At 46.8% G+C, this 21,085-nt stretch overlaps 1 long non-coding RNA gene across 1 annotated transcript; it reads left to right on the top strand.

The window, feature by feature from the left end:
• Nucleotides 1-2,390: 2,390 nt before the first annotated feature.
• LOC140411662 (uncharacterized) lies at nt 2,391-19,340 on the top strand. The gene is made up of 3 exons (XR_011940938.1): nt 2,391-2,674; nt 3,578-3,626; nt 18,035-19,340. It is a non-coding gene; the product is annotated as an uncharacterized lncRNA (long non-coding RNA).
• The last annotated feature ends 1,745 nt before the right edge of the window (nt 19,341-21,085 follow it).

Here is a 21,085-nt window from a genome sequence, read left to right as displayed (position 1 = left end):
AGAAGCGTGGCCATTACGCTGCTCTGTGCAGACCTGCACCTCCGACAGGGGGCCAGCGGTACCAGGTCCAACGAAAACGAGTTTGAAGTGTGCAGCAAGGACTGCTGGACTTGGAACCAGATCCTATCACCGATCCAGAGGACGACTGCCCGGAGTCCACGTATTGAGTGGGCATTATCACCATGCATAACCATGCCTCCTCACTCTCACCAACACACACACCCATCCTTAAAGTGGATTGTGCGGACCCAGCTTCGGACTTCAATCTCGCTCTTCTGGCTCAGCTCCTAATGAATCGTAACCTGCGGACGATGGTTCCGGCCATTCATGCACCTGACCTGGATCACCTTCCAGTGCTGCAAAAGATGCAGCAGATCAGAACCAGGCAACAGATCACATATGATGCTCATGCTACGGATCTTCCGACCTCTCTCCGAAGGACACTGTTCGCATTCAGTTGCCTGATGGCAGCTGGTCAGCTCCTGCTGTTGTGGATCGACAGGCTGCTCCCAGGTCATTTGTGGTTCGCATGGCGGATGGATCGATTGTAAGGCGCAACAGAAGGGCACTACGCAAACTTGCATGCCCACCACCAGATCTCACTTTCCCAGATGTCACTTTTCCCGACCCGGACAGCTCGCTCCATGAGGCCACCAGCCTGGCTGCATGCCAACCGGTCAAGAAACCATCATCTCCGCCTCCACGTCTCAGGCGGTCCACGAGAATCCGTCGCCAGCCTCAACGATTGGACTTATAAATAATTCCCTGTATATATGATGTTATATTTCTGCACGCTAGACACCTTACATGTACATATCTATCCACTCACCGATTTTGTATATACCTACTCTTGTAAATATGTCATTTCTGCTCTAAGCAGCCGACAACATTTTTTATCTTTTTAAAAGGGGGGGGATGTCATAATATGCACCCATGCACATCATGAGGTAAAAGCAGGCAGTGACAGACACCCAGGTGAACCAATCAATATACAGAACAGAACACGACCAATCACAAGACAGGACACCAGAGGGGGACTTACACCTATAAAACACACGAGGCATCTGCACTCTGCCTCTTTCCACTGGTCATAGCTGTAGTGATAGTCAGGGTGTACAAATCATTCAACACCTCCAACATGTGGATCAGAGCTAGCCTGGTCTAGATAGTTAGCTTTAGTTTACTTAAGGTAGTAGAGAGTCAACCCACAGGCAGCTGTGTGTTTTGTTGCTAGAGTTCAATAAATCTTTTATTGAAGCAAAGCCTTCGTTTGGTGTATAGTTGATCAGTTAATTGCATCGTGTGCAATCTGTGCGACCTCAGGGTGAACAACACGACAAGAGTCGAGTCTCAATATTTCCCTACCTGACCTCTATTCACTTGACTTGCCAGCAGGGGTCGTCCGGGGCAGAAACTCTGGCAATATTCACCTCACTCGCCCAGGGCTACCGAGGCCATTTGTCACATCCCATCCCCACTGCTTTGCTGGCTGAGATCAGTTAACGCGGGCAGGCAGGAATAGAAAATGGAACCTGCCTCAGTTGTATAATTCAAATGGGCACCAGGTAAATTTTCTGAATCATTGGCAGGCCCTTGGCCACAATATTATCTCTGCTGGAAAAAAAGTCTTTGTAATAAAGGTAGTGACTTGACAGCGGTTGCAGTCAGCGAGCTGATCCATACCTTTTCTTGTAGGATTTGCACATTCCTGACATCAGATGAAGGTTAAGTTGAAAGCATCACTGCAGGGCATTGCGTGTGGTGAGGTGCAGAACAGGCCTCATTAGCGTATGGACAGACTCCTGCGAAGCTCTTTAATGTGGTACAGTCACATTCTTTTGAGCCCTTGAAAAGAAAGCAAATAAAGTGGATCATTTATTACTGTTTTGTAACTGGTTTCTTTTTTCTCCAGTGGAACATTTAGTGCTTGTTAGGGTGAAAGCTTAGGGATTTCCTTCACCATGGGAATGGCTGCAATTAAAAGGGAAATGGAGTAAGGCAGATCCTTGGAAACAAACCAAGGTTGTGACCTTTACAACAGGGGGTGTACAAATAGAAAAGGTTGTAGCTTGACAAGATCCTTAATCTGAGAAGACTGTGAATTAAAAGTCATCAGTGCCAAGCACCTTTACAATGAAACATCTCTGTTCTAATACCAAAAAAATGGAAAAGATGTGCTAATATTTAACATATTTCCATAGCAATGGAATAGGCAGAGACAAAGTCCCCTGTATTTCTTAGGCTTTTAGACCTTGTGCAGTTGCAACAATCATTGCAGAGGTAAGAGGTCACATCAATAATGATATTAATGGTCCCTAACCACCCTCCCCTCCCCCCCACCCCCGGCCAGGGTCCAGTTGCACCAGTATCAGCGAAACCAGTTACACTAGTGCTGTTTCCCGAAGATAGCACTTCTGTCTGCCAATCCGCTCCGGTGATGATGCTGCAGTAAATTGCAGTTTGTTCATTCGCGTTGTCTTCAGTGTTGGCTGAGCACAACGCTCCGTGTAACATGGGGGTGAGGCATGAAAATGGCAGCTGGTGTATGTCTTTTAAGGCGTGCTCAGATAAGCATGGCAGAAAAGCAGCGAACTGGAGGGCTGATCATCGGTGACATCAGTGAGATTTTTGAAGCAATATTTTTGTGGAGTATCTGGCAGTGGCTCCCAAAGTGGTGAGTGAGGCATTTGGTAGGAAGCAGAAAAGAAGTTAAATAAATATCTAAAAATATTGTCATGTGGCCAACCTATGGAGTTAGTTGGATGAGTTGCAGCAAAGGAGAGAAAGATGGAATGCAACACAAAAAGCCTCTTATGTGTCCAGTGGAGGGTCACTGTTAGTGCGGTAGTGGTACTGAGTTCAATTTTCCAACTGACAGAACTGAAGATCAGTGCCAGAAAAAAAACATTGAACAGAGAAGACGGTGCCTTGGGCACCGTAACAGAGGCGGTCGCAACTGCAGCTCACAGCGCACAAGTCCAAGCCCAGGGACCTACAGAATACGGCCTGGGTTGAAGCAGCAGGTTTTAAACTCCCACTGCCTGTTTCCCATTGGTCGAGCTCCCACCCTCTCAAGAGGGAAATTCATACACCATGAAGCCCACAGGGAGATCTATTGATGTCTCCCCGTGGTCACAATAACATCCCTCCCCACTTAAGTCTGTTTCTCCCCCAGTACTCTCGCTGCAAGAGAATCCCTTCCACTGTTTGGCAAATGTCTGAGGTCAGTTGAGGGTGGGACCGGATCTGATGATGTGAACCAAATTGGGGACCTTTTTTTCCGGAGGGAACGCCAAAGAATTGGTGACATGGGTTCCTCTTCAGACTCAGCTTCAGTTGGGGCACCAGCTTCTATCTCAGAATCCGTGTCGCCATTATCCGGAAGGATGGGCGCTGAGTTACCTTCGAGCTGTTGCCCAGTAATAATAGTAATATTTGTAAGTGTCACAATTAGGCTTACATTAATACTGCAATGAAGTCACTGTGAAAAACCCCTAGTTGCCACACTACGGACCTATTTGGGTACACTGAGGGAAAATTCAGAATGTCCAATTCACCTAACAACCATGTCTTTCAGGACTTGTGGGAGGAAACAGGAGCACCCGGAGGAAACCCACAGAGTTAAGGTGAGAACGTACAGACTCCGCACAGACAGTGATCCAAGCCGGGATTCAAACCCATGTCCCAGGTGCTGTGAAGCAACAGTGCTAACCACCTCCATGGCTGGTAACGAGACTTGCTGAGGGGCAGATTCCCTGCTCCTGAGGTGGTCCAGGTGCTTCTTTGCAAACTTACTCTGGCTCTCATTCTGTACGGCACTGGCCCTGTTACCTCCATTATGATCCCAGGAACCCAGCAGGGACCATCTCCGAAGTTCCTTGCATAAACCTAATCACCTATTTCGAATGTTCTTTCTGTTCTTGCAGAGTCATGCTTTCTTTTCTAGTTCTCTCGTTGGAACTCCACCCTCCCCACTAGGTTTGGGAATAGTAGGCTTAGTCTCATATGAAGCCACCGTCCCATTAGTTCAGCTAGGGCAATTCCTGTTGTGCCAATTTGGTCTCTATGGATGCCACAGGTTGGTTCTTCATGCCAGTTTTAAAAGGCTGTACTACCCATTCCACCAGCCCATTTGATGACTGGCGAACAGTTTCATTTTGATACCCCAGGGTGGCCATTATGTAGTTCCATAAGTTCCATAAGTATCAGGTGCCACCTTGGGAACTACTCGGGCCCCCCAGAGAATTATACCATTCTCAACACTGAGCTCAACTTTCTTAGTCAAATAGGGTTTCATCACTCCTGAGAGTTGTCCTCTGAATCCATCATTCAGGATCATGTATTTTAGTTTAAACAGGGATGGGTCTTTTTGCGTCCAGGCCTGAATTTGTCTTGTGGACACCGGCAAAGTCTCTCAAAAATGTAAGGTCATGTGACCAAAGCTGATAAAGGAGCCGGCTTGTAGGCAGTGGGAGGCAACTCAACGTATCGGCCTTAGCTCTCCGGGTTCCAGGACGGTGCTTAAAAGGTATTCATAAGATGCAAGTAACAGGGCTCAACGCTGTATCCGGACAGAGGCAATTGGGAGAATTTCCTTATTCTCTTTAAAAAGTCCCAATGAGGGATGTGGTCGGTTACTGTTACTATTATGAAATGCCTACTGTAGAAGTATTGGTGGAACCTTTTTTACTGCAATCACGACTGCCAAACCCTCTTTCTCAATTTGAGAATACCTCCACTCGGCATCTGAAATGGTCCTGGATGCGTAAGCGATAGGCCTTTCCATTCCACCTTTCCAGTATTGTTAAAATAACGCCCCAACCCCGTAAGGGGACGCATCACTTATCAAAACAAGTTTCTTCTTAGGGTCAAAATCGGCCAATAGATTGGATGACTGCAATTGTTGTTTAGCTTTATTGAAAGTCTCCACCTGTGGTGCCTCCCTTTTGTACTTCAGTAGTAGCGGATCAGTAAGGAGGCCTAGTTCAGGATAAATTTCCCATCATAATTCACTAATCTAAGGAAGGATTTTAAGTCCATGGTGTTTCTTATAGTTGATGCTTCCTTGATGGCTTCATCTTGACCTCTACTGGATGTAAACCTTTTTTATTCACCCAATAGCCTACGTATGTCATTTCATTTGCTTGAAAAAAACATTTTTCTCTCTTCGGGTGTAACCCAGCCCTTGGAAACCTCCACAAGATTTCTTCTAGGTTCGCCAGGTGCTCTTGTTCTGAAATCCTTGTGACCGTTATCCAAGTACATCATCACTTTGGAGTATGTTCTCCATGATCTGTTGGAATATGGCACACACTGATGTTACAGCACCCTGGGCGAATGCGCAGTCAGCTCCAGCTCCATAGATCCCGGAGTCCCAACATAAGTGAATTAACCGATAGTTTGTGCGTTTCCCGAGATCTTTAACCCTTGACTGCTCCAATGAGTTATAGGCACAAGACTTATCAGTAAAACATTAACAAATTGTTTACTTATAACAAGAGTAAAAGGCGAATTTAGAAAGGAAATAATGGAACAATGGTCTACTAGGCTACCCATCCCCAAAACTCCATCCCACCCTCCACCCATACACACACAAGACAAACGGACAGTAAGGGGATAGGGGAAGAATTGAAATAATGGGAACTGAAGGAAGAGGTTTGAGATGAATCTTAGCTGCTGCAGTTGTGGTCTCTGTAGGCACCGGTCTTCTCCGAATGCAACCCTCTGGGGAACAGATGTTTGAAAGAGATACAGGTCACTGTGATCCTGACCTTCAACCACCAGATGGAGGTTCCATCTGCCTGATGAATTACAGATTTTTCTGTTCGCCAGGGGCTGGATTATTCACCAACGGGATGCCCCTTTTTGCCGGCAGCCCGGGGGTTTCCCAATAGCATGGGGCTGCCCCACAATGGGAAACCCCAATGGCCAACCAAATGAGCATCCCACCGGTGTGCTGAAACAAAATGTGGTCCGGCGGGGCGGAGAATCCAGCCCCTGATCTCTGTGCAGAGACTCCAGCTGTATAATGAAGAGTGTTCTCAGATTGCTCTTTTCCTAGCCATTCAGACAGAGGACGAAAGTATTATAGACCTGGTGATAAACTGCTTGCTGCCTTTCACTCCAGAAGTTCCCTTCATAGATCTGACTGCTTCCAAATAAACGTGCCTTCACTGGTCTGGCTGGAGCCTTTTAAATTGCCTGGCAGAGAGAGAGCAAAGAGAGAATGTCTTCCAGCTGCTTCTTGCCTGCGTCTTCTCACAAAACACAGGACAACATGGAGCTCTTCGCATGACCCGCATTTCTTCATGAAGATTCTGATTGGTCCATCAAGCACAAGCAACAACATGAGATGGCTCAGAATTCCAGATTCAATGATTGGCTGCTTGCCAAGTCAATCAAACTGACATCATGGGCTCTGCACAGAACCTTAAAGGGAAGTCTTGGTCTAGTCCATTAAACTATCGGTGTTTTGATTTGCTTAAAGTCTGTAGTTTAAGCAAAACAAAAAACTAATATTGCAGTAGCTAACAAATGCTGTAGATTAAAGGCAGTCAGCAGTACAGGAATTTAAAGAAACACAGAACAGTCAAAGGTTTTACCACAGTATCCTAATACGGTTGAGACCCTGAAGAGCAAGTGAGTCAACTCATATAGGCCCTTATGTGTAACATGGGAAGGGTCATCTAATCCAAATCGAAGATAGGTGTGACTCATATGCAACTTACTGAATGGATGGCCACCAGCTAACTTAGTGGACAGGTCTTCAGTTCAAGGCATGGGTATCTTTCTAACTTGGAAACTCGATTGACCGTTAGCTTATAATCTCCACAGAGGCGGACCAATTTGTCCAGTTTAAGGACAGGGGCGACAGGCATGGCCCACACTGCACAAGTCCAGACCTGGGGATTGGTTGAAGTAGTGGGTTTAAAACTCCCGTTGCTCATTTCCCATTGGGCAAACTCCTGCCTGTTCAATACCCCATGAAGCACACGGGGAGATCTATTGATGATCCTCTGTGCTCTTTGTGGCCGCCATAACAGACACCATTGTCACCAACCCAATGTCTAGCTTCTAAAATTATTGCCTTCGCAATTAAACTACACTTAATTTATGGGGACGGAGTCGCTAACTATATGGAATCTAAATTTGGACCTGTAGCAACGCTGCAGTCCTCATGTCTGCGTAGCCTTTGTGTGGAGAGGTCATTAGATTCTCTGTCGTCCTTATGAAGAGGCAGCACTGATCCCTGTCAAATACAGAAGCTAACACCATCTCCGAGAACATCCTGCAGTGCTTCTGGAGACATTGCAATGACAGAAGCTATTGTAAATGACATAAACTGCCAGTTAGGTGCTTGGCCCTTTAATAATAATCTTTATTAGTGTCACAAGTAGGCTTACATTAACACTGCAATGAAGTTATTGTGAAACTCCCTTAGTCGCGCACACTCCGGCACTTGTGCGAGTACACAGAGGGAGAATTCACCTAACTTTAAATAACATTATTGAAGGACCGCACTTGTAGCTGAATCTATATTGTTTGGCAAGTGACAAGCAAACTGTTGAACGGACCTGTATGGTCCAGATACGCAAATAGGGAGTTAAATCAGCTGGTAAGGATGATCGACATCATGATGGAACCAGTTCTACGGCTTCCTCCTCATGTAGAGGACACCTGCATGAGTGTCCTCCCTGACTCTGGCCATATGTGGGCCACACTGGAAGCAGCTAGAGGCACAATAGTGCCAAATGCAACCTTGCTCTCCACTCTCCTGGTACAAAATTCATCCTTTTCCCCTCGACTGGTTTTGGGCTGCTTTCACAATTCACAATACAAACTCAGGTTCCAAGCTTATTCTAGCCTTGCTACAGCAAACTGTTTGCTCAAAAAACTTTCACCAATTCTACCGTTGATCTCTACATTCCAAGCACACTAAACTACAGTTAAAAGGCAGTCAATGCAGACTTCAGATAATATGGAGATAAGAAGATATATTCATGTTCATCTCAATCCTTCTCAATGATTCTGGTACATTGGTTATATGATCCACATGTGTTTGTCAATCTCTATGAACAGCTAAGCTGTTCATGGTTGGAATATTTATTCATGGGTTGAGAGTGCAGAGCCAGGACAATTCCCAGCTCCACAAATTCGACCTAGGAGAAAATGCCTAGGAATGTCGGATTTCTGGTTCCGGGAGGATCATGGGGGTTGGGGAAGGAGGGGGTGGGGATGGTAGGGTGGGGAAGAAGCAGGTGTAAATGGGGGTTGTGTTGGTGACCCCAGAATATGTATGAGGGCTATTGAGTGAGGATTCAAACTGGATGGAAAGCTTATAAAACATGCCATCAACTTTCACCCTTCAACCCTCACACATGCTCCATCCATGCTAACCCATGCCACTTCATGTCTCACACCAATGGCCCCCTCATACCCTACATTCCAACCTATGCCCTTCTATCTAATTCCATGGACCTTTACAACGCCTATGCCTCAGAGTCAACTCCTGCCACCCCAAACACAACCTTTTGCCTCACCTACCATGCCAACTAACCCAGTATCCACCATGGGCAGGCCTCAGGACCCATGCTGAGATGAGATAAATAAAGTTATTAAGGGTCTATTAAACAATTAACTATCTTAAAAACACTCTAATTGATAAAAACCCACTCACAACATTTAACTTCCTTTAATCCCCCTTTAAAACAAGAATTGGAATTCATAGTCCCACTTGAAAGAGCCTAAAACCACTTGGAGCTGTGAATCAAACTGTGCACTGAGAGACAGCCTACTATAATAATGGAAGGTTGTGAAATAGGTCATGCAGTAATAATCCTATTTTGATAACCCGCAGGCTTTTGTCAACAAACAGAGCAAAATTGTAGTTCTTTTAAACACTGTAGACAATTATTAAATATTTGAAGGCAGGGATTATAAATCCCTTGAAAGCTTAATACTTCCAATGAACTAGATAGTTCCAATGAGTTTATGCACTGTTTATGCACATTTATGTCTATTTTTAACAATCCCAAAGGGCAGTTTAATTTCACAAAGGGCAACTTACCTCTCCCAAATGTAGCCCATGACCACAGTCAAAATGGTACCTCTGCTCCCAAAATGCTATCCCACCTTTCCAATCAATTCCACAAAGTTCAGAATTACTCCTACCAGGTCTAACCCAGACACATCGGGCGCGATTCTCCACTCCCGCGCCGGTTGGGAGAATCGCCTGGGCCACCAAATTTTCCCGGGACGCCGGTCCAACGCCCTCCCGTGATTCTCCCAAGCGGCGGGAACGGCCCGGTCGAGTTCCGCGGGCCACAGGCCGGAGAATCGCCGGAGACACTCAAAATGGCGATTCTCCGGCACCCCCGCTATTCTCAGGCCCGGATGGGCCGAGCGGCCAGGCCAAAATGGCGGGTTCCCCCCGGCGCCGTCCACAACTGGTCACTGCCCTCGTGAACAGTGCGTGAACGCTGGTGGGGCGGACTGCGGGGGGGGGGGGGGGCGAGGGGGGGATCCTGCACCGGGGGGTACCTCAAATGTGGGGTGGCCCGCGATCGGTGCCCACTCTCTGAAGGAGGACCTCCTTCCTTCCGCGGCCCCGCAAGATCCGTCCGGCATCTTCTTGCGGGACGGACTTAGAGAGGACGGCAACCACGCATGCGCGTGTTGGCGCCGGCCAACCCGCGCATGCGTGGATGACGCCCGTTATGCGGCGCCGGCCGCGTCATCTATGCGGCGCCGCCTTTACGTGGGCGACAAGGCCTGGCGCGTGTAGATGACGCGGCCCCGATCCTGGCGCATTGTCAGGGCCTGAATCGGTCGGGATTGGGGCCGTTTCGCGCCGTCGTGAATCTCGACGGCGTTCACGACGGCACGGCCACTTCGGCGCGGGAGTGGAGAATCCCGCCCATCATGTTTTCCACTTCAGGTTGATGGAAATGAGATTGCTGCCTTTTTAGATGGGCAGTTGCCTCCATGAACAAATGATGTGCAATTTGGAACCCATTCCATCACCCCCACTCCCTTGAAAATAGTTGGTGGATGCTGTGTTCAGGCATTCAGGGTGGCGACTTCCAGATCTGGGCCTCCACAGCCATTTTCACAATGATGGAGAAGCCCTCAGTCTTTACAAAAACTTATGCCTCAAACCCTAAAGAGAAAGGGCGTAGGGGAGAAACATACTGTCATCATCAATGTTCTCAGCAATGCTGGGCTCTGTGGATCTGGCCCCATGATAGAACATAGAACATAGAACAATACAGCGCAGTACAGGCCCTTCGGCCCACGATGTTGCACCAAAACAAAAGCCATCTAACCTACACTATGCCATTATCATCCATATGTTTATCTAATAAACTTTTAAATGCCCTCAATGTTGGCGAGTTCACTACTGTAGCAGGTAGGGCATTCCACGGCCTCACTATTCTCTGCGTAAAGAACCTACCTCTGACCTCTGTCCTATATCTATTACCCCTCAGTTTAAAGTTATGTCCCCTCGTGCCAGCCATATCCATCCGCGGGAGAAGGCTCTCACTGTCCACCCTATCCAACCCCCTGATCATTTTGTATGCCTCTATTAAGTCTCCTCTTAACCTTCTTCTCTCCAACGAAAACAACCTCAAGTCCATCAGCCTTTCCTCATAAGATTTTCCCTCCATACCAGGCAACATCCTGGTAAATCTCCTCTGCACCCGCTCCAAAGCCTCCACGTCCTTCCTATAATGCGGTGACCAGAATTGTATGCAATACTCCAAATGCGGCCGTACCAGAGTTCTGTACAGCTGCAACATGACCTCCCGACTCCGGAGCTCAATCCCTCTACCAATAAAGGCCAACACTCCATAGGCCTTCTTCACAACCCTATCAACCTGGGTGGCAACTTTCAGGGATCTATGTACATGGACACCTAGATCCCTCTGCTCATCCACACTTTCAAGAACTTTACCATTAGCCAAATATTCCGCATTCCTGTTATTCCTTCCAAAGTGAATCACCTCACACTTCTCTACATTAAACTCCATTTGCCACCTCTCAGCCCAGCTCTGCAGCTTATCTATATCCCTCTGTAACCTGCTACATCCTTCCACACTATCGACAACACCACCGACTTTAGTATCGTCTGCAAATTTACTCACCCACCCTTCTGCGCCTTCCTCTAGGTCATTGATAAAAATGACAAACAGCAACGGCCCCAGAACAGATCCTTGTGGTACTCCACTTGTGACTGTACTCCATTCTGAACATTTCCCATCAACCACCACCCTCTGTCTTCTTTCAGCTAGCCAATTTCTGATCCACATCTCTAAATCACCCTCAATCCCCAGCCTCCGTATTTTTTGCAATTGCCTACCGTGGGGAACCTTATCAAATGCTTTGCTGAAATCCATATACACCACATCAACTGCTCTACCCTCGTCTACCTGTTCAGTCACCTTCTCAAAGAACTCAATAAGGTTTGTGAGGCATGACCTACCCTTCACAAAGCCATGCTGACTATCCCTGATCATATTATTCCTATCTAGATGATTATAAATCTTGTCTCTTATAATCCCCTCCAAGACTTTACCCACTACAGACGTGAGGCTCACCGGTCTATAGTTGCCGGGGTTGTCTCTGCTCCCCTTTTTGAACAAAGGGACCACATTTGCTGTCCTCCAGTCCTCTGGCACTATTCCTGTAGCCAATGATGACATAAAAATCAAAGCCAAAGGTCCAGCAATCTCTTCCCTGGCCTCCCAGAGAATCCTAGGATAAATCCCATCAGGTCCCGGGGACTTATCTATTTTCAGCCTGTCCAGAATTGCCAACACCTCTTCCCTACGTACCTCAATGCCATCTATTCTATTAGCCTGGGGCTCAGCATTCTCCTCCACAACATTATCTTTTTCCTGAGTGAATACTGACGAAAAATATTCATTTAGTATCTCGCCTATCTCTTCAGACTCCACACACAATTTCCCATCCCTGTCCTTGACTGGTCCTACTCTTTCCCTAGTCATTCGCTTATTCCTGACATACCTATAGAAAGCTTTTGGGTTTTCCTTGATCCTTCCTGCCAAATACTTCTCATGTCCCCTCCTTGCTCGTCTTAGCTCTCTCTTTAGATCCTTCCTCCCTACCTTGTAACTATCCATCGCCCCAACCGAAACTTCACACTTCATCTTCACATAGGCCTCCTTCTTCCTCTTAACAAGAGATTCCACTTCCTTGGTAAACCACGGTTCCCTCGCTCGACGCCTTCCTCCCTGTCTGACCGGTACATACTTATCAAGAACACGCAGTAGCTGATCCTTGATCAAGCCCCACTTATCCAGTGTGCCCAACACTTGCAGCCTACTTCTCCACCTTATCCCCCCCAAGTCACGTCTAATGGCATCATAATTGCCCTTCCCCCAGCTATAACTCTTGCCCTGCGGTGTATACTTATCCCTTTCCATCATTAACGTAAACGTCACCGAATTGTGGCCACTGTCCCCAAAGTGCTCTCCTACCTCCAAATCCAACACCTGGCCTGGTTCATTACCCAAAACCAAATCCAACGTGGCCTCGCCTCTTGTTGGCCTGTCAACATATTGTTTCAGGAAACCCTCCTGCACACACTGTACAAAAAACGACCCATCTATTGTACTCGAACTATATCTTTTCCAGTCAATATTTGGAAAGTTAAAGTCTCCCATGATAACTACCCTGTTACTTTCGCTCATATCCAGAATCATCTTCGCCATCCTTTCCTCTACATCCCTAGAACTATTAGGAGGCCTATAAAAAACTCCCAACAGGGTGACCTCTCCTTTCCTGTTTCTAACTTCAGCCCATACTACCTCGGAAGAAGAGTCCCCATCTAGCATCCTCTCCGCCACCGTAATACTGCTCTTGACTAGCAGCGCCACACCTCCCCCTCTTTTGCCTCCTTCTCTGAGCTTACTAAAACACCTAAACCCCGGAACCTGCAACATCCATTCCTGTCCCTGCTCTACCCATGTCTCCGAAATGGCCACAACATCGAAGTCCCCGGTACCAACCCATGCTGCCAGTTCCCCTACCTTGTTTCGTATACTCCTGGCATTGAAGTAGACACACTTCAAACCACCTACCTGAACACTGGCCCCCTCCTGCGACGTCAAATCTGTGCTCCTGACCTCTATACTCTCATTCTCACTTACCCTAAAACTACAATCCAGGTTCCCATGCCCCTGCTGCATTAGTTTAAACCCCCCCAAAGAGCACTAACAAATCTCCCCCCCAGGATATTTGTGACCCTCAGGTTCAGATGTAGACCATCCTGTCTGTAGAGGTCCCACCTTCCCCAGAAAGAGCCCCAGTTATCCAAAAATCTGAATCCCTCCCGCCTGCACCATCCCTGTAGCCACGTGTTTAAATGCTCTCTCTCCCTATTCCTCATCTCACTATCACGTGGCACGGGCAACAACCCAGAGATAACAACTCTGTTTGTTCTAGTTCTGAGCTTCCATCCTAGCTCCCTGAAAGCCTGCCTGACATCCTTGTCCCCTTTCCTACCTATGTCGTTAGTGCCAATGTGGACCACGACTTGGGGCTGCTCCCCCTCCCCCCTAAGGACCCGGAAAACACGATCCGAGACATCACGTACCCTTGCACCTGGGAGGCAACATACCAAACGTGAGTCTCTCACGCTCCCACAAAATCTCCTATCTGTGCCCCTGACTATAGAGTCCCCAATTACTAATGCTCTGCTCCTCTCCCCCCTTCCCTTCTGAGCAACAGGGACAGACTCCGTGCCAGAGGCCCGTACCCCATGGCTTACCCCTGGTAAGCCCCCCCCCCCACAAGTATCCAAAGCGGTATACTTGTTTCTCAGGGGAACGACCGCAGGGGATCCCTGCACTGACTGCTTTTTCCCAGTCCCTCTTACAGTTACCCACCTATCTCCAATCTTTGGTGTAACTAATTCCCTGAAGCTGCTATCTATGACCCCTTCTGCCTCCCGAATGATCCGAAGTTCTTCCAACTCCAGCTCCAGTTCCCTAACTCGGTCTTGGAGGAGCTGGAGATGGCAGCACTTCCTGCAGGTAAATTCAGCAGGGACACTAACTGCATCCCTCACCTCAAACATACTGCAGGAGGGACATTGCACTCCCTTCCCTGCCATTCCTCTAACTTTCTACCAAGATCTGGCTGACAACTAAATTAAATTTTTATAAAAAATAATAATAATATCATAAAATATGGTACTTACCTCAGACCAATGGGTTTTATTATTAGGTTAGAGGAGGAGGGCGGGTGGGAGACACTACATGTGTAGTGTCTCGGGTTTCCTCTCCACCAGAATTTATTGGTGAGGGTCTTCCCAGACGTCCGCGGGTCGACTTCCTGTTCCCGCCTAAAAAACGAATTTTAAAAAAAAGAAAAATTCTCAGCTCCTGCTGAAATTGACTAACCAGCCAGCTCCACTCCCGCTGAAATCGACTGGCCTGCCCCTGCAAAGACAAGTGCTTTTAAAGGTTGACTTACCTCCCAGCAGCCACTTCCGCAATGCTCCCGCTGAAACTGACTCACCAGCTGATTCTCCCGCCGAAATCGACTGGCCTGCCCCTGCAAAGACAAGTGTTTTTAAAGGTTGACTTACCTCCCAGCAACCTCCTTCCGCAATGCTCCCGCTGAAACTGACTCACCAGCTGATTCTCACGCCGAAATCGACTGGCCTGCCCCTGCAAAGACAAGTGCTTTTAAAGGTTGACTTACCTCCCAGCAACCTCCTTCCGCAATGCTCCCGCTGAAACTGACTCACCAGCTGTTCTCACGCCGAAATCGACTGGCCTGCCCCTGCAAAGACAAGTGCTTTTAAAGGTTGACTTACCTCCCAGCAGCCACTTCCGCAATGCTCCCGCTGAAACTGACTCACCAGCTGATTCTCCCGCCGAAATCGACTGATGTGGGGACATGTCTTCTTCATAGGACACAGGGGGATGCAGGTCTTCTGCTCTGCAGCCCTGTTATGGGCCATCTTGTTCTGCAAGAGTTAGGGCAGAATGTCAGGGCAGAATGTCAGTGAATGTGTTGAATTTTCTTTGGGTGATGTGCTGAATAGCTGGAGGCACCTGGAAGTAACAGGAGTTGGATGTGAGGCTGACACCATTGGAATGTTTGTGAGCATGAGGTAGAGTTTCTGAGTGTTTGATGTGTGTTCTAAGTGCCAGAGACCAGTGCTGAGTGTTTGATGGGTTGTGATGCACTGAGCAGCATGAGTGCTTCATGGTTTGGTAGGTGGGAGATATCATGTAAAGGTACATTTGCTGACTTTGAGCACTGCATGAAGTCATTAGATATCTTGTGGTACTGCTGCCAGGGATTTGGGTTCAGACACCAGGAATTGGCTATCTTCATTCTGAAGGTGGTTTTGAGGGCTTTGATGTACCCTGTGGGACCACAGCATCTCTCCTCCACCACATCCACAAATCTGGGATCCTGCTCTCTCCACTGGTATCCCATTTTCTTTGTTTGGAATTTCAGCACGGGTATTCAGCAGCAGCCTCCTGTAATTCAGTGTAGTTCCTCTTAACGAGGGAGACTGCCTGTAAGAAGGTCTCTCTGTGAACCTTGCTCAGCTACCTCCTGAGTGCTCAGGAGGTCATTAGTATGGGCCCTGTTTAGACTAATGCCACTAGCAGGTAAATGAGGAGGCAGCACAAAATTAGCCTGTTGCCTACCTCCACGGCAATTGGCGCAGGCAGGAAACGATAAAATGGTGTTCACCAATTTCTAGCCCTAGATCTTATAATACAACTCAACCTCATTCCTAACAGCAATTATTTACAAAAAGAGTTTTAGAACATTTTCTGCTACTTTAGGAGGGATGAACACAGCATGGTCAAATAATTTCACTTTGGCCTCAATTGGCAATCCTGGTGCAAATTGTACCCAAAGTTGCACTAGTTTTAAGAATTAGCTGATTGACTTAGGTTTCTACTCAAAATTATTTGCACATCCATAAACATAAAATCTGCCAGGAGCCAGAGCAATTGGGCAGCTTTATGAAAGTTTTTTTTAAAATTTGATGCATTTTAAAATGGTACATCTTTATTAAATAAATAAAATAATAAATACAGTTGAAAATGGGTTTCTCACAAAATATAAGCATTTTAATCAATTTCTAGTCCACTGATTTTAAATAAGAAAAAAAATTAAAAAGCCAATTACTGGTTACATTAGTTACTTGCTAAATTAAATCATTTGCATTCGGGTCCTTTTAAAAGTTGCTGACTGGTGTCCTCGTGCCTAAAGAACTGCTTAATTGTAAGGGATTTCTCAAAAGCCGGCAAACCTGTTCAATTAAGAGAACTTCATCAAGATGATTACATCAAAGTGGGGACAAGGCTAGTTTTGTGTCCAGGGCTAACATCCAGAGTAATGTTTTTAAGCTAGCCTAAAAGATTTGCTTTCTGCTGATATAATTTGCACTGGAAATTCCTTGATCTTTTGAGCTGGTTTGGCTGATTTCGGGCAAATTGTGCTGATAAAACCGAAATAACCTCATAGGAATTCCTGCCCCAGATCTATAACTTCAGTCGTCTGGTGCCATCTAGGAGACATCCTTCAAATGCTAGCCTTCACATAATTCTCTTAATCTTGTTACAAGAGGAAAAAAAACTACACACAGTGCCCATGAAAGACAATTAACAGAGAGGAACTCTGATACTGTGATTGCAAAGGGAAAAGGCACTGCTGATATCGTGGAGGGGGGATGCTGGGTGTATGCCAGAGGGTGTGGTATGGGTGGCATGGTAGCACAGTGGTTAGCACTGTTGCTTCACAGCTTCAGGGTCCAAGGTTTGATTCCCGCCTTGGGTCACTGTCTGCGTGGAGTCTGCACGTTCTCCCCGTGTCTGCGTGGGTTTCCTCCGGGCGCTCCGGTTTCCTTCCACAAGTCCCGAAAGACAAGCTGTTAGATGAATTGGATATTCTGAATTCTCCCTCTGTGACCCGAACAGGCGCCGGAATGTTGCGACTAGGGGCTTTTCACAGTAACTTCATTAAATGTAAGCCTACTTGTGACAATAAAGATTATTATTATTATGGGACCTCATGGAGGTTCCAAAGTTCCAAAGCAAGGACTCCTTGGGAGGGCAATTTTCCTGCATCTGTAACCTACAGGAAAACGTCTCCAACTCTGAATTAAAGTCGTAGATGTCAGAGGGATCAGACTCACTTACCTGGATAAGTTACCTAGGGTATATTAGACAGGATTTGACCCCGACCTCACCACCCTACCCTCCTTGCCACCTACCACACTGCCAACCTACCCACCCTGATGCCTACCACCATGCAACCTACCATCCTTCCACCTTACCCTCTTCTGATTCCTACCCCATCAACCTACCCAGTTGGTACCCTATCCAATCTGTCATCCTGCCGCCCTGTCACCATACCCAACCTACCTACTTACCTCTCTCGCACTCATTCAGTAAGACATTGAAAATCTATTTAAGGTTTTTCACTGTGTTCGTGAATTAAGACTTACCAAAATACACAGTGCGTGATGGGGAACGAGGACATGGATTGGCTTCCTCGATGAAGCTGCATTACGAAGGAGGACTCCCAGAAGAGGTCCACTCCTCTTTTCTGAAGAGGCACGGTTCGGAAGTTCAGGCCAGAAATGTGGAGCTCCACCTTCGTTCAAAAAAAGGAGCAGAGCAGAAGTCCAATGATATATTCCCGTTCCTCGGAAGATTCGACCCTGTGCCTTCGCTGGAGGAGGCAGTATTTAAGAGAAAACCAGTCACAGATACTTGAGGTACAGTCACAAAGTGCTCCCGTTTGAGGAAATGGCAATCGAGGTCTAGCAACACAACTTGAGACAAGTGACAGGAGATGGTGACACTGATAGGCATGACCTGATTGAAAGTTATCCTTCCTTTCCTTCTAATTCGAGATATTTAAAAATATTAACTCCAAAGTTCTTCCCATGCAGGTGAGAGTGCTGCTGAAGCCCATCCATGTGCATTGACTTGATATGCCCATTTAATTGTTTCTCTTTATATATTCATAGGAATGATGGAGAAATCAGGGGTTAGAGCCTCTGCACCAGCAAGTTGTTCCTATGGCAGTGACTAAGCAGCAGCTGGAAGTTGACCCATTGAAGAAAGAACAGAACAGACCTGGTGCACAGGATCACCACACCTCAGGCCAGGGCAAGGGTGAGAAGGCAGGGCCTTCACGAATAACCTCAGCCAGTACGGGAATTGAACCTGCGCTGGTGGCCTTGCTCTGCATCACAAATTACAGTGTGATATCATCAGAGCCACTTGGGAGATTTTCCTTCTCTTCCATTTTAGACTGTTAGTAAGCAAAACCTCTGCAATAATCTCTTACAATTGGTTAAGTAACCTACAGTATGGCAACCTGGTTATCCTTTGTTTATACTGAGTAAAAAAGTAAAATTCCCAAAAAATAACAGCTACCTACTGCGGCACAGAACATCCTCAGAGGCTCCTGGTTGACAATAAATTGTGGCTGTAACAACAATGCACTATGGAAGTGAGCAAAGCAAATCAGATGCTGGGAGGCATTAAAAGGCCAATCAATATGAGCACAGAGAGTGAGGTAATCTTGATACTTTATAAATCATTGATGCTACAACACTTTGAATACTGTGTACAGTTCTGGTCACCACAGTACAAAAAACATATTGTAGCTATTGAAAGGATATGAAAGAGCTTAGTCAGTTTGATTGGAGGAACAGGGCATTCGATTATGAGGAGCGATTATGTAAATGGAGCATGTTCTGACTGGGAAAGAGAAGGATAAGTGAGATAATTGCTGTTTTAAGGGATCTAAATGGATTAGATAATAGTCCAAATTTCGCGAATGAGTGGCATCTCATAGCATCTGTCATTAGTTAGACTTGTCTTTGCAAATTCAGAATTTATTGTGTGGAAAGATGCTGAAAGTGTGAACTGAAGATCTGGGGCCTGGGTGGTCTTGATTTCCCAGGCTACATGGGGACCTGGTAAGTGTGCAGGCCATTGCATCCAGTGAGGTGGGTTAAATGGCCTCTTGCAGTGTGACAGCAGAGCCTACTTCAGAAGAGGCCAGGACAGTGCAAGATAATAATGACACAACCAGAGAAGCAGAGCATCTGTGATTTGAGTGAACAAGGCAAGCGAACTGTTTTAAATACGTCTTTCCAAATGAAAGTTTATTTTGGCCCTGATGATGGTTTCCAAAAACTTCCCGACCACCAATGTGAGGCTAGCCTGTCGTTTGAGACGAGCTGGCAGAGGTAACTCGACAACAAAGTATCGACTGTCTTGTCGCTTTTATATGTAATAAATAAATCCGTATGATATTTTCTTTTTGACTACTGCTAAAATAGGCTGATTTTTACATTTGTTTTCAAATAACTAAATACTGCATTACTTGTAATAAAGTGATACTAAGTAGTGTGAGAAAATATGAGAAGAATAGAGGATAATTGAAGGGAAAATGTGGGGCAAAGAAATGAATACCAAAAGAAAAAGTGAGAATAAAAATAAATAAAACAGACTGAATTCGTTGGCAAAATAAAAGGAGATATTTTAATAATAGACCACATGTAAATAGCACGGCGCTACCCATTTTTAACTACTTGTGGTTTTAGATAATTGCAAGTAAGACATCTTTGGAACTAATATGATTAAGTTGCCAATAAATATAAACATTTGAATTTCACACATAACCCCATCTATACCACCCACTTGTCCTCCGTGTGTTTTCGCGGTGTGCTGATTGATGTACAATATTTATCATTGTTAGCCCTGATTGCTCCTTTCAACACCTTTTCCAGCTTCACAGTTCATCCACTCAGCTTTGCTTCAACCTGACCCCTCTCGCCCCTTCCTCATCTCTTCCCCTCAGCATCTTTCCCATCTCCTCCCCTCAGCACCTTCCCCATCTCCTCCCCTCAGCATCTTTCCCATCTCCGCCCCTCAGCACCTTCCCCATCTCCTCCCCTCAGCACTTTCCCCATCTCCTCCCCTCAGCACCTTCCCCATCTCCTCCCCTCAGCATCTTTCCCATCTCCGCCCTGTCATGATATTCAAACACACACATCATGATGGACACACTAACAGGCAAATCAGAGTACACAACACCACAACCAATCACAGACAAGAACACCAACCACATAAAAAGCACGAGCACGACACCTGGAGGTCAGTAGGTCTGGGGAGAAGGAAGCATGAAAGAGCTGTTGAAACACCACAAGCAGGGAGCCCCCCACGTGCAGAGTGCAAAGACCAAGTTGTAAATAGCAAGTTTAAATAAACAAGTGTTGTACCATATGCAACTGTGTTGGCTCTTCTGTGTGTTAGAACACCCAACACCACATGGTACAGGAGTGGATCGATACCTGCCTACCAACCTGCCATTCTGGACATGGACCACACCGGCAAACCGCAGCCGATGCAAGTCACGGGGAACCTAGGCACCAACTGGAAGCTCTACAGGCAGCGATTTGACCTGTACATCCGTGCCACCGAAAAACAGAATGTCTCGGATGATTCGAAGATTGCAATGCTCCTCTTCTACGCAGGCCCCCACCCAAATGATGTCTTTAATTCACTGGTGTTCGAGGAAGGCGAAAACCAGGCCAAATATGACACGGTCATCCTCAAAATGGACCAGCACTTTCAAACTGAAGTAAACGAAACTTTCGAAAGATACATCTTTCAGCAACGCCTGCAAGGTAAGGAGGAGCTTTTTCAACCCTTTTTGACGCACCTCCGGATTCTGGCGCAGTCCTGCGGTTACGGCACCACCACAGAGTCCATGATCAGGGACCAGATTGTTTTTGGCGTTGCCTCCAGTGGCCTACGCCAGCAGCTTCTTAAAATAAAGAGCCTTACCTTAGCGTCTGCTGTGGAAGCCTGTGTCCTCCATGAAAATGCGACCTGCCGTTTTGCCCGATTTCAGGCGTCCGAGTTGGCACGGAGGGGGTCCCCAGCCGTCGAATCGGCAAGCCAGGCCGCCCACGACGTTGAACGCATCCAGGCCGTCGATTTCTTCCCGCCCCACGGCCCGGACGACAGCGGCCGCTTCCCGCGCTTTTCGCGGTCTCCCG

Source organism: Scyliorhinus torazame, chromosome 4 (assembly GCF_047496885.1).
Source record: "Scyliorhinus torazame isolate Kashiwa2021f chromosome 4, sScyTor2.1, whole genome shotgun sequence".
NCBI lineage: Eukaryota > Metazoa > Chordata > Chondrichthyes > Carcharhiniformes > Scyliorhinidae > Scyliorhinus > Scyliorhinus torazame.
The sequence above is the reverse complement of the archived record's forward strand: the minus strand, read 5'-3'. Positions and strand labels throughout refer to the sequence as shown.